The sequence below is a fragment of the Aquarana catesbeiana genome, linkage group LG13 (assembly GCF_042186555.1).
Source record: "Aquarana catesbeiana isolate 2022-GZ linkage group LG13, ASM4218655v1, whole genome shotgun sequence".
Taxonomy (NCBI): Eukaryota; Metazoa; Chordata; class Amphibia; order Anura; family Ranidae; genus Aquarana; species Aquarana catesbeiana.
Window position 1 is genome coordinate 107,296,231 of NC_133336.1, and position 15,271 is coordinate 107,311,501.

Genomic DNA, 15,271 nt, shown 5'->3' on the forward strand with positions numbered 1-15,271 from the left:
GAAAGACACTCAATGAAATTGAAAGAGAAGTGATTTAACCTTAAACTGTGTAGAGGGTTCTGTACTGCCAGAGTGGTAAGGATATGGAACTCCCTTCCAGAATTGGTGGTGTCAGTGAGAAGTAGACATGTGCATTCATTTTCGTCCGAATGCATTTTCGTCCGAATTTCGGGTATTGTTGTTATCGTTTTAACAAACGATAACGAACATGCAGAATCCAAAAAACGAAAGATCCGACATAAACAAATGCTTTATTTTCGTTTTTGTTGCGTCAACAGTTCTATATAGATAGGAGATTTGACATGATGCTGACAATAGCGATCTGTGTCCATCGAACCTGTGGTCGAATGTGCCTAACCTTAGCTCTATTAGTCCAAGATTATTCTACATAGAGAGAAAAGATTCAACATTATAGAGACAATAGCAAAAAAGGTCAAATGTGCCTAACCTAACTCTATTAGTCCAAGATTATTTGACATAGAGAGAAAAGATTTGATATGAAGATTCGACGAAGCAGTCACTGCGAGCGGACATTTATGGTCAAATGCTCCACCCATAGGCTATAGAAGAATTCTAATGTTGGTTGACTAGTAATAATAATTAATAAATATAATTATTATTAGTGTCATACAACATTAGAATTTGACCGGAAATGTATGATTGCGGTGTCGTACGGTTTAGCTGCTCCGTCTAATCTTCTTAGAACATTCGATAGACACCATAAGCCTTCAATGACAGATTCAACCTTAATTATTTTGGATTTTCGGACGAATGCATTTTTTTAACGAAACAAAATAAACAAAACTAATTTTGGGAGTAACTAAATAAATTTATTTTTCGGATGAAAACGAAATTCCAAAACAAAATATTTCAGTGTGCACATGTCTAGTGAGAAGTGGGAATAGTTTGGAAAAAACTTAGCGAATGCGAAATATAAAGAAATGGGAAATGGCATTGACATAAACACACACACATATCCACAAAGGTTGAACTGGATGGACTGGTGTCTTTATTCAACCTTACCAACTATGTAACTATGAACAGTATCATTGTTGGTAGATATTTGTAAGCATGTTGTTCATACTCAAGGAGCGCCATGGCTGCGTAAATGCACCTTTAGAAACTTTATTAAATATCCCATAATACGATTTTATAATCTGTATAACAAAAATTAATACCGTTTTATACATACAGTCATTTTTTCTCTATAAATCACCCTTTCCAATTTATGGTATATTCAATTTGTAGCTCATATTAATGGTCATTTATTCACAAATGCACTTTTTGAAACTTTTATAACACAAAGACAAGAAAACCTGAAATCTTTGTATAGTTTGCAGTGTATTTAAAAGCAAAGTGTGCTTTCAGTAGAATATGGGTGAAACATTGCTGTTGAATTTTCAGTAGTGTGCAGCTGAATAAACTGCCCTCCCAAGAACCCCATGTGCAGACATATGTGCAGAGCAAGTGCTTGAACAACTGCATGTTTTATATAGACACAAAGATAAAAAACACAAGACAGGGTTTTTCTGCCTGCGAGATGCAGATGATGCACTGAACATAGTTATATGTGTACATATTCAACAAATCTCTATAAAGGATTCTGTGAAATCAGTTATGGATCTTGTATAACTGCAAATCAAATTTTAAAAAACAGTGCCAATCCAAGAAGAATCAATGTTTTAAAGCAGCTGATAGGCAAGCCCAATAAACAGCTTCTTATATGTGAGGCTAACAATCGGCAATGAGGAATTAAAGCAGTATAAAACCTAAAACCAAAAATGTAATTGCAGTTAACCAATCATTAGATGTGGTGGCCACATCATTTATTGGTCAGTAACACCTCCTGTATTAGAGTGCCCCCACTCTGAAAGAAGGAGCACAGGGGGCACCTTTGGACTGCAGCATTAACAGTTTGGGGGAAGTGGAGTGTTGAATGGAGCGACATGTAGGTAGGTGCAGTCTACAGTATATTCGCCACTGCAGGTGGCACTCAATTGCAGTGGCAATGCAGTTGGGGGAGGAAGTTGAGAGGAACTTGGTTCCTGCATGATTTCCTCTGTCACAGGGGAGCCGCTATCCAATTGGATGCAGGCTCCTTATATGACTGTGGTGGCAATCTTGGGTCAGACAGAGTCTATTTAGGAATCAGGCTCCTGTGCTTGGCACAATTTTTTGCGGGTGGCTAGTGTAGAAGTAGGATCCTTGTCTGTCAGGGACTGTGCTTAGAGATAGGGAAAGGTTCTGGAGGAGTAGGGACAGTGCAGGGACTAAGTCTACCTCTACAGGAAGCCTACCCTTTTGGATGTGGACAGGCCAGGCCGCATTCTACTCCTCATGGCATCTATCATTCTTCATACTGCTGCTCTAATGTTGTCATAGTTGTAAGTAGCCCTGGATGGGTATGCTCCCCGTCGGAGTCTGTTCGTACCTGCTGAACTTTTCCACAATATATTGCCATTGCCAAACATAAATAAAAAAAAAGTAAATACATTTGTAAAATCATTTTAAACTCTTTTCCAAATGCCTGGACATTCCTCCTATCTTACTGAGCGCATTGCCAAGGCCTCAGGCCGCCCTTGTAACCCAAGGGGAATCATACAGGAAGTAACCATTTGGTTTGCAAAATTCACATGACAATCTATGGCCTCGGGTAGAGTAAGTTATTAGGGATAAGGTTTCTGAAATTTGTAAGAAATTATTAAGGGCAAATCTTTCTAGTTTTTCTCTTTATATTATCCAGAAGCTGACCTATCTGTGCTATTACATGTCACTTGGATATCTCAAAGGTGTGAAGAGATTAGCATGTTAAAGCAATATTAACCACTCAGGCATGTTCGCAACCGCACATGCAGAGGCTGCCAGGAAGTCAGCAGTGCACAGCACTAATCACAGACAGTAAGACATTTCCCAATCTCTGCAGCCACGGATTGGGACAATGTCTCACTTGCTTGCTCACTCACTGCTTGTCATAAGCGCTCCGCAGTGCCAACTTCCTGGCTGCCTCTGCACGTGCGGTTGCGAACACACCTGAGCTCAGCCTTATTAACCAGAAGGTGTTACACCATCATGACAAGGGCATTTTTTGCTTTTCAGCACTGTGCTGCTTTAACTGGCAATTGCACAGTCATGCAACACTGTGTCAGGAGTCTGTGGTAGTGACCTCTTGTAGATTGCCAACTCAGGGTTCCCCAGGATACAGAGTCTAACCCCCAGCCTGCTTCTTCACCAGAGCCCCTGATAGTAGACAAACAGTATGCAACTGGGCATTCAGAGAACTATGCCATTGCTCAGACATTGTGGGTTGCCTTGAGCATGTCTTATATAGATGAGCAAACTAGGAGGGGGCCAGGAAGTGATGGAAGGGAAGAAAATAAAGGTCCAAAGAAAAGCAGACGATGCCCATAGGTGAGCACATCCAAGCCACACATGTGAAAGGAATCAGGTAGAGAAACACTGGAGCAAGGGAGGTAAGAGTACACAAGCAGGAAACTGCAGGCTAACTTGTGACACACTGTATGCAAATAAAATGTTTATCATTTCACACCAGTAGAACTTCCTTTTGGTGGTATTTAATCATCACTGGGTTTTCTATTGTTTGCTATATAAATTAAATAATACTGGAAAAAAAAACATGTTTTTAGTTTTTGTTATACCATTTTTAAAAACAAATAATCTTTCTTCATAAATTTAGGCCAAAATGTAGTCTACCACGTGTCTTGGGTAAAAATATACCAAATCAGTGTATATTATATAGTATGTGTGAAAGTTATAGAATCTTCAAACTATGGTATATATATTTGAAAACTGATTAATCTTGATAAATACACTAACAAATTGAAGACAAACTCCAGCTAATACTTTATAAGCAGTTCCAGCAAACATGTTTTTTTCTTTTTGGAATAATAAATGTTTGCTTTAGGTTTAATACTGCTTTACCCAACACAGTACCAGAGTCCACAGAGACTGTTCTCAACTGCTGGTTATTCACCCTCAGTTAGGCTCCCATAGAGAAAGAATTACCTTCTTTCCCAAAGGAATGAATGAGGACACAGGGCACGAGTGTACTAGGCAGAGGACCTGGCAGGGATGTTTTGTTTGCAAAGAATGTGCAGTGCCAGGCAGGGCCAAATAATAAAGATTTGGGTAGTAGGGAATAGCGTAAATATTTCACCATGCCAGCTTTACTGAGAAGTATAGGGAGCATACTTACAGGATAACTTCACAAAAGTTACGTTGTCCTTAACAGCATCTTATTGGTAAAGTAATGCAGAGGTATAGGACGAATTGCTGAATTGCTACTAAATAATGTTGTTTTCTAAGAGGCATTCCTGCTAGCTTGTATATGCCAGCCTTTTGCCACTAAAGACATAATGGAACAACTGGAGTGTGTCCCCAGGGTTATGGAGATGCAGTGTGGTCTCAGCTGTTACACTGTGTGTTGTCTGTTTCTTTATGGTTACACCTTCTTCCTATTTCCTTCCAATACTCTGCTGTACCTCTACCACCAAACTACTAGCCATTTGTTTTCATATCTTTGCACAGCTGTCAGATATAACTTTTTTAAACTAGCATAAAGACAATGATCATATTGGAGTTTTGCACAGTCAGAGGAGCAGTAAGTTCTACTTGCCAAATTATTGAATTAAAATTCTTCCAGATAAGCAATGCAATAAGGACTTTCACCAGTAAATCAAATCTGTGTACAAATATACTGAAAAACATAATCCACAACTAGAACCACACTATGCCAAAGGAACGTTTCCTGTGAGAAACAACTGGACACATACCTAGTAACAGTCCCAATTTTGATGGGAATGTCCCTGGATTTGAATTAAATTTCAGGCTCCAGAAAATCAACCCTATGTCCCCAGAGTCTATGATCTGATACTGCCATTGGTTGTCAGAACAAGTGTAATAACACCCAATGCCAGTACCAGACCAACATGGCACCCACACAAGAGAGTTGAGAAATCTATCTCACTTCCTGTTTCTGGTCAGATGTAAGGGAAGTCCTGGGATAGACTTTCTTAGTGTGATCTGAGGTGAGGTCTGAATGGGTTACCACACTTGCAGGGCCACTTGAGAAAGTGACCACTAGACATACACCAAGTCTGTTATCTCATTAACCTCTTTTTCTTTATTAGAGGCAGATCTAAATGAACCTTTTTATCATTAATAAAGTATTTCTTGTAAATCCCAACACTGTATCCTGCGTCACTGATGTGGTCGTATTTTTTTTTTTCTCCACAATTCTCAGTGGAGATATTTTTTGTTTAGGGGTTGAGGGAGGCTTGACGTGGTTGGTGGCAAGAGGTGGTCTTTGGGATACTCTCCTAGGGACTCACTGGTGCCACTTCCCCCACAGGAACAGAACGTAAATCTCTGGGTAATCTCTTGTGACAACCAGAGATTCCGTCACTTTGGAGAGATTTCTTCTCCTGTTTTGGCTTTGGGGCAGGAAGTGAAAGGAAATCTTTCCAATGGAACACAGATTGCAAAAAAAAAAAAAAACTGAGATTATAAACCTCTTACTCGATCGAAAATGAAAAAAAAAAATTTTCCTAGTATTTTAACAAATTGTATGAACAGTGAAATAGGACAATATGGAATTTATTGTATTATTCACTCTTTTATTGTGCGTGCAAGAGTAAACCCTAAATTATGTGTAGGACATATGTTTATAAACATCTACAAAACCATTCTCAAAGGAACAGCAGATAACATCAAAGGAATCTAGCATGGCAGGGTACAAAGGTTATTTTCCAAGGAATGCATAGCTTTTATGAGCACAACATGTCTAATTCAAGCAAGTTACACATTGGTTTTAAGGAAAAAATCAGAAAAGGTATGGTAGTGCCTGCATCAGCCTGCAGTGTCACACATCTATATTGTGTATACAACTCGTTGAATTTTAACCGCACTGTGGATATTTCATGTGTGTCATCTGTACCACAGGTGTGAGCAGCCTATTGCATTAGGGTTTGCACCCAAAAGCTCAAACACACATTCCCCAGCTGCACTGGACAGTGAATGAACAGAATAGTGCTCTGTTCTGAGCGGTTTCCTGTTCATTCACAAACTGAAGCATAGGCAACACAGTTGCCTATGCTTCAGCTATGAAGGAACACAGTGAGTGAGTGTTCACTGTGTTCATTTAGAAAAGGAAGGGGATGGTAAATTACATATTTATTAGCCCATTCCCCCACTCTCCATTCTGAAACATCCCCTGCAGGAGCCGGGGGGGGGGGGGAGTGAGAGAGGAGGGGAGCCAGCAGCACTGTGAGGGAGCACAACATGGGGGAAGCTCAGATAATAGGGGGAATTAGCACCACATGCATTAATTAGACTGTGCCCAGGCACACCTGGCACACCCCCTGCGCACGCCTATGATCTGTACAAAATTCCACTGTTCAGACAGTTTCCTATTTTTTCTCATTGCACATATCGTATGATAAGTTCACCTTCTTTTTTTCTCTTCTAAATTCCAGCTCCCCTATGTACCAATACCAATAGCATTCATGTACTTTTTTTGCAAAACTATCAAGGCTTTCTATTAAATCTACAGACCACTTACCTTACTGTCCTCATCCATGTTTCCAAACGTATCTATTGCTTCTGTCTTACTTCCTGCACAGACTATGGGTTATGACACAGGAAGGAGTTGATCAGCTGACCTCAGCACACACCCTGATTCATTCACCCACCCATTCCCAGGTGCACGTTTTTTAAATGAGATGCAATCAATCAGTGATCACCCTTCTCACTAAATCCACAATATACAATCAGATTTCAGAAATGCACTGCACCAAAAATCGCAGTACAAATGCACCAAGGTCCACTCTAAAAATATAGTGTATGGCCATCTTTATACAAGTACATAGGATGGAATGGAAAAACACTCAGCTGTCAAGCCCCATTCACAACTCTGCATAGTGGGAACTCACATTTCCACATGCGTTTTTGTTTTTTTTGTTTTTTAGAGAGGGGGGGAGGCGTTTTGGAGCATTTTCACTCACCACACATAGGGCAGCCCATCCACCTGAATGGGCCAGCCTACACACAGAAATTTCTCCACAGAAATTTCAGGACCTTTTTTTTTTTAGAGTGGACCTTGGTGCATTTGTACTCGGATTTTTGGTGCAGTGCATTTCTGAAATGCAAGGAAACACACAGATGTGAAGGGAGCCTCATTGTTTATGTGTCAACACACCAATTTCACTTTCAGGACCCATTCACATCCAGCATTGTGGGAGTGGACGTTGTCTTGTTTTTCCTTTGACACGCATAGAGAAAATTTGGGAGTTTTGGGACTTTAAAATGAGGTCCGTGGACAGTGTGGAGGTTGATAGAATACAATATATATTTATTGGTCATAAAAATGTATCAAACATATCACAAACATGAACCACATAAAAGAAAAAACATTGTAGTGAATGTCATTCCATAATTGTCCATGCACACATATGTATGTGCGCATACAACAGGGCATCAAGAATACATCAAATATGTCAGACTGTACGCCATATAGTGGTCTCAGCTGATAAGTAAGTACATACAATGAACACATAATATATGTATACACACACATAAAAGCAGCACTGAGCGGTGAAAGTAAATAGATGAAAAAAGCGTAAAACCATAATTGATTGAAAGAAAATTTTCTGAGTTGATGGTAGAATGAGAGCATGTATCTGTGTGACAAAATGCCCGACGCGTTTCGTGTAACCACTCATCAGGGGCAAGATGCTCTAGGATATCTGTAAAAGTGTAGTAAAATAAAATTAATCTATATAAGTAGCTGATTATAGCAGGGAGAGGTAAATGAGTCCCCCCTGAGTACTTACATGAAGTCAGTATAGAGAGATGTATCAGTGGTGGAGCCAAGGCCAAGATAGTGGTCCTTGCCGGGAGCTGAGGTGGGAGAGCTGTGCACCAGTGGAGCGCGTACAAACAATGCCCCCCACACACACAAAGACTGGGTGGCTTGGTCTTGAAAAGAGACATAATGTAGTACCGTGCCAAAGTGACTGCCCACAGATATCTGGGAACAAAAAGGGGGAGTACATAAATCAATGTGTCATGATGTGCCAAAATGTATAGCTTACATCAGGTAAAAAAAAAAAAAAAAAAAAGATCAGAAATTCTGAACAACAAACTTAAATGAAAAAACAAAGGAGAAAAATGAACCATGTACCACTGCCCAAAGAAGATGGTATAGCAAAAGGCAGTGGAAATAGTACCTGATGAATCAGGACTCAATGGATAAAACATAAGAAAAAATGTGAGAAAAAGTGACTGGCAATAATAGGGTATAATTGCAGTAACCTGATATGAACTTACATGTATTCCAGAAAAGTATCCAAGTACTATGGCACGGTCTATCAACATTTGTTTGTAAAACCCAGACTGTGTGAGCGGCGGCCATATATATATGCACCTGCCCCCACCACGTGCACGCTGACACCACCAGCGTCACGCCGTCACGGCATATGTGGGGAGGGGCCCTAACGTGGACGAGACATACCGCCCATGGGAGACGCCCACATCACCCGTGCGGCAGGAGGCGTGGCGCCGATGCGCTGTGGGCACCCGCCCACCCCCTGAGCATATGCATATCCCTCCCCGCCCTGATACAGGGAGGGAGGGGGAGGGGAAAGGGGGGATACCCAGAGCGCATCGCAACTCCCGGACAACGGACAACAAGTCGGCCCAAAAGCTCCAACACCTAATCAGTCCCACATGGTAATATGTCACAGCTGTGCTGCAAGATCTCATGGACACATGGTGATTGTGTCCAGTTGAGTGTCCAGGATCCAGACATGGTACACTGCCATCCAGACCCTGAAAGCCTCTCACATGGGTGGCAGGGGAACACTACCGACCCTGTCCATAGACCTCCATCCCTAATGCAGAGAAAAAGAGGGGGATTTTGGGACTTTGTATGCCCACATCACCCAGCCGGTCAGCTGGGTGATGTGGGCGTCTCCCATGGGCGGTATGTCTCGTCCACGTTAGGGCCCCTCCCCACATATGCCATGCCGGCGTGACGCTGGTGGTGTCAGCGTGCATGTGGTGGGGGCGGGTGCATATATATATATGGCCGCCGCTCACACAGTCTGGGTTTTACAAACAAATGTTGATAGACCGTGCCATAGTACTTGGATACTTTTCTGGAATACATGTAAGTTCATATCAGGTTACTCCAATTATACCCTATTATTGCCAGTCACTTTTTCTCACATTTTTTCATTTTTTCTTATGTTTTATCCATTTAGTCCTGATTCATCAGGTACTATTTCCACTGCCTTTTGCTATACCATCTTCTTTGGGCAGTGGTACATGGTTCATTTTTCTCCTTTGTTTTTTCATTCAAGTTTGTTGTTCAGAATTTCTGATCTTTTTTTTTTTTTTTTTTTTTTACCTGATGTAAGCTATACATTTTGGCACATCATGACACATTGATTTATGTACTCCCCCTTTTTGTTCCCAGATATCTGTGGGCAGTCACTTTGGCACGGTACTACATTATGTCTCTTTTCAAGACCAAGCCACCCAGTCTTTGTGTGTGTGGGGGGCATTGTTTGTACGCGCTCCACTGGTGCACAGCTCTCCCACCTCAGCTCCCGGCAAGGACCACTATCTTGGCCTTGGCTCCACCACTGATACATCTCTCTATACTGACTTCATGTAAGTACTCAGGGGGGACTCATTTACCTCTCCCTGCTATAATCAGCTACTTATATAGATTAATTTTATTTTACTACACTTTTACAGATATCCTAGAGCATCTTGCCCCTGATGAGTGGTTACACGAAACGCGTCGGACATTTTGTCACACAGATACATGCTCTCATTCTACCATCAACTCAGAAAATTTTCTTTCAATCAATTATGGTTTTACGCTTTTTTCATCTATTTACTTTCACCGCTCAGTGCTGCTTTTATGTGTGTGTATACATATATTATGTGTTCATTGTATGTACTTACTTATCAGCTGAGACCACTATGTGGCGTCCAGTCTGACATATTTGATGTATTCTTGATGCCCTGTTGTATGCGCACATACATATGTGTGCATGGACAATTATGGAATAACATTCACTACAATGTTTTTTCTTTTATGTGGTTCATGTTTGTGATATGTTTGATACATTTTTATGACCAATAAATATATATTTTATTCTATCAACCTCCACACTGTCCACGGACCTCATTTTAATGTCCCAAAACTCCCAAATTTTCTTTTTGAATCAGGGATGGAGGCACACCACACATGTGCCTCATACAAAGTCCCAAAATCCCCCTCTTTTTCTTGACACGCATAGGGCAGCACGTTGATTTCAATGGGCTGCATTACATGTGGCTTATGGGACATTTTGGCATTTTGTGGGTTGAATGTTTTATACTGTGCATTTTGCAGCATTTGCCACTTATTTTTTCACATGGCAAAATGTGTGTTTGCTTCGTGTTTGGTGTGCTGTTAACAATTAATGGCACTGAAAGCGCAACTAGTAATTTTAGGTGTATAAAACTATGCAAGCTGATTGTACAATCTCCTTAAGTTCTGCCATCAATTATGTAGTGAAAGGGCCTGCCTGATTGGATACAGAGTGATTGGCTAGATAGGCGTTTCCTCCTATTATATACACCAAACACAGAAGTAAACACACATTTTGCCATATGAAAAAAACGAGTGGCAAATGCTGCAAAACACACAATAAATACAAGCAACCCACAAAATGGCAAAATGTCCCATAACCCACATGTAGTGCAGCCCATTCCTATTCAAATCATTGGGCAGGCTGCCCTATGCGTGTCACAGGAAAAACGAGACACAAAATGTGCGCCCCCACTATGCTAGATGTAAATGGGTCCTGAAAGTGAAATTCGTGCGTTTACACAAGAACAATGAAACTCCATTCACTTCTGTGCGTTTCCTTGCATTTCAGAAATACGCTGCACCAAAAATCACAGTAAAGAACGCACCAAGCTCCACTCTAAAAAAAAAAAAAAAGTTCTGAAGCTTCTTTGGGGCGATTGCTGTGTGTAGGGTAGCCCATTCAGGTGGATGGGCTGCCCTATGTGTGATGAGAGAAAATGCTTCAAAACGCCTCCCCTCCTCGCTGAAAAAAAAACGCATGTGGGAATGCAAGTTCTTGGCATGCAGAGATGGGAACAGGGCTTGACAGCTCAGTGTTTCTTTCAACTCCCTCCTATGTACTTGTATAAAGATGGCCATAAACTATGCGATCTGATTGTATATTGTGTATTTAGTGAGAAGGGTGATCACTGATTAATTGCATCTTATTTAAAAAACGTGCAGCTGGGAATGGGAGGGAGTGTGCTAATGAGGTCAGCTGGTCAACTCCTTTCTTTGTCATGATCTTGTCTGTTCAGGAAGTAAGACAGAAGCAATAGATTTGCTTGGAAACATGGATGAGGACAGTAAGGTAAGTGGTCTGTATATTTAATGGAAAGCGTTGCTATTTTTGCAAAAAAGTACATGAATGTTATTGGTATTGGTACATAGGGGAGCTGGAATTAAGAAAAAAAAGGTGAACAAAGGTGAACTTATCCTTTAAGGTAAAGCAAGAAGATGAGATGACCATTCCTTAACCTCTTGTCGACAGCCGCACACTGATATACGTCGACAGAATGGCAAAATGTGGGCAAATGGGCGTACCTCTACGTCCCTCCACGTGGACGCGACCGCGCCCCTCATTCCTGCAGTGGTCGGATTCATTAGAGAACCGATCAGTCCTCAGGTCCCAGCTAATGATTTATGGCCTGGACCTGCTGATCGATCCTAACAAATTAAATCCTTCCCCTGCTTGTGTAATTGTAAACACAGATAGGGGAAGTGATGTCATCTCTCCTTGTGGAGTCTTTTCAATTTCAGTGAGAGGAGAGAGAACATATAAACGTGAGTTGCACAACACTACACTAACACCAGTACACATAGGTACACTTGTCACCCCCTGATCGCCCCTCCCCCCAGTTAACCCCTTCACTCCCTGTCACTGTGTCACCAATTGCAGTTTTCAGATTTTTCACTGATCACTGCACAGGTGTCATTTGTGACTGTAATATGTGTTAGGGCAGTTAATAGGCCCAGGTAGGTTTAGGGTACCCCCCTAAACCCCCCCAATAAAGGTTTAACCCCTTGATCACCCCCCAGTTAACCCTTTCACCCCTTGTCGCCAGTGTCACTAATAGATCTTTTGTTCTGATCGCTGTATTTGTGTCACGGGTGACTCTAGTTAGCCAGTTAGTTGATTTGTTTCACCGTCAGTTTTTTATAGCGTCAGGTACCCCCATATATTACCTAATAAAGGTTTTAACCCCCTGATTCCCCCCTAGTTAACCCTCTCACCTCCTGTCACCAGTGATCACCATATTAGTGTTACAGGTGACGCTGGTTAGTTTGGTTTTCTAGCGTCAGGGCACCCGCCGTATATTACCCAAAAAAGGTTTAACCCCCTGATCGCCCGGCGGGTGATATTTTTAGCGTCAGTCAGAATTTGCATCACCCCAGGCAGTGTCAGATTAATGCCAGTAACGCTAACACCCACGCACGCACCTTACACCTCCCTTAGTAGTATAGTGTCTGAACGGATCGATAAATTTGATTTGAGTTGATGAGTCCCTGATTAAGTTTTCTGGACGCTTGTCTATCAAACAGTATCTTCCCAGCAAGCGTGCCAGATATGGGGTCAAGATGTATAAGCTCTGTAACAGGGCCACGGGCTATACATATGGTTTTATGGTTTACGAGGGAAGAGACAGTTACATAGAGCCAGAGAACTGCCCAGACTACATTGGGAGCACTGGTAAGATTGTGTGGGACTTGGTGTCACTCTTATTCGGAAAGGGGTACCACTTTTATGTGGACAATTATTACACAAGTGCGCCACTTTTTAGTCACTTGTTTGATCATGGAATTGGCGCATGTGGCACCGTGTGAGCTAATTGCCAGGGCTTAACCCACCGGCTTGTAGATTACCGTCTTAGGCTGGGGACGAGAGCCTGCTTGAAGTGTAATTTGCTCGCTGAGAAGTGGAGGGATAATAAGAATGTTTTCGTTCTGTCCTCCCTTGACACAGACACAACGGTCCAAATTCCTACAGCAACTGGTGTTGTGGAGAAACCCCCCTGTGTCCACAAATATAACCTTAATATAGGAGGCATGGACCCAGAGGTGGCTCTGTAGGCAAATTGGATGGTCGCCTAAGGCCTCGCACTCACAAGGGCCTTGCAGGCCGCCTAATTTGCCTGTGATCAATCACTGATGTCACGGCCTCTTTACGGAGCATCCCGGTCCGGTGGGAGCAGGTGCGGGGAGCGGGACAGTAGAGGCCTCTAAGTGGCGGCAGTGGCTGGATGACAGCATCCGGCTCCAGGTGCCATCTCTACAAGGCAGGTGGGTGGCATGTCCATGTGGGACCCGCAGCTGAGCTGCTCCTTTAGCCTGCGCCGCTCACCCGACTTCTCCGCACCTGCCTCCTATTCGGTTCAGCAGTCAGGGCCGGGGGGGCGCTGAAACTATCCAGCTGAGCTGCCCCATGAGTGTGAGGAAGAAGGAGCTCTGCCTCCAATGTCCTTATGCTGCCTGGCCGACCGGAGAGAATGTGAGTGCCCGTGCAGCCTCCCTGTGCCTGAATAGGAGGAGCGGTGGAGAAACTGCACATAGTGGAATTGATTTTTCCATATTCCTCCTGCAGCCGCTGAATGTCTGGGAGAGGAGGAGAAGTGATCATTCAGCGGCTGCAGGAGGAATATGGAAAAATAAATTCTATTATGTGCAGTCTCTCCACTGCTTCTATCTAACTTCTTCTGCATCCCCGTGCTCTCCAGCCCCTCCTTGTGCTCCCTGGCTCCACCCCTCCTGTTCCCCAGCCCCTCCTTTTGCTCACTGGCTCTGCCCTTCCTGCTCTCCAGCCCCTCCTTGTGCTCCCTGGCTCGCCCCCATTTCTCCAGCACCCTGTGCTCTCCAGCCCCTCCTTGTGCTCCCTGGCTCCCCCCCAGTGCTTTCCAGCACCCCCACTGCTCTCCACTCCAATTCTTTCTGCCTCCCTGCTCTCAAGCTCCCCCCAGCACTCTCCAGCCCCCACCCCTAGCACTCTCCAGCTCCTCCCTGCTCTTTGCCCCCCCAGTGCTCCCACAGACTGGGGCAGGGGGCACAGAAAGGGGATACAGACAGGGACAGGACTAGGGATCTCCCCCCCTCACTCCCCCCCCTCACTCTCCCCCCTCACTCCCTCTCTCCCTCCCTCACTCCCTCTCTCACCCCTCACTCTCTCCCCCCTCACTCCCTCTCCCTCCCCCTCTCTCCCCCTCACTTCCTCTCTTCCCCTTCCTCTCTCCACCTCCCCCCTCTCTCTCCCCCTCTCCTTCTCTATCCTTCCCTCCTCTTTCTCCCCTCCCTCTGTCACCCTCCTTTCTCTCACCCCCGTCTCTCTCTCACCACCCCTCTCTCCCACAACCCTTCTCCCTCTCACTCACCCCTCTCTTTCTCACCTCCCTCTCTCTCACTTTCCTACCCTTCTGTCACCCTCCTCTGTCACCCCCATCTCTTTCTCTCTCTGACCACACTCCTTCTCTCTCTTACCCCTTCCCACCACTCCCTCTCCTCCCTTTCTCCCTCTCCTCTCCTCCCTTTCTCCCTCTCCTCTCCCCCCTTTCTCCCTCTCCTCCCTCCCTCCCTCCCTCCCTCCCCTCTCTCCCTCCCCTCTCTCTCCCCCCTCCTCCCTTCTTCCTCCCCTCCCCCTCTCTCTCCCCCCCTCTCCCTCCCCTCTCTCATCCACCTCACTCACAATCTCTTGCTCCCCCCCTCTCTCCCCCTCCCCCCTCTCTCCCCCTCCCCTTTCTCTCCCTCTCTCTCCCCCTCTCTCATCCACCTCTCACTCACAATCTCTTGGTCCCCCCCTCTCTCCCTCTCTCCCCCTGCGCTGGGATCCCCCCACTATACTTCCTTTGTGGATGTGGAATAACTCAGTGACATCTCCTCCCCATTCTCCCAAGACACAGGAAATTCTTAGAGGGGTTGCCACCTTGCTAGGTCCCAGATGTTTTATTGGCTGCATATGTCTGATGGGTGAGGAGGGTGCCCTGGAAGTGGTGCTGATGAACTGTGTGCTAGATCCGTGCATCTTTTTACAGTCTTTTTTGGCTTGAATTTTTTTTCCCATTATGGGCGTGATTGGGGCCTCGTGTAAGTTTTGCCTGAGGCCTCACAAAGCCTAGAGCCGCCTCTGAGTGGCCCTTAACG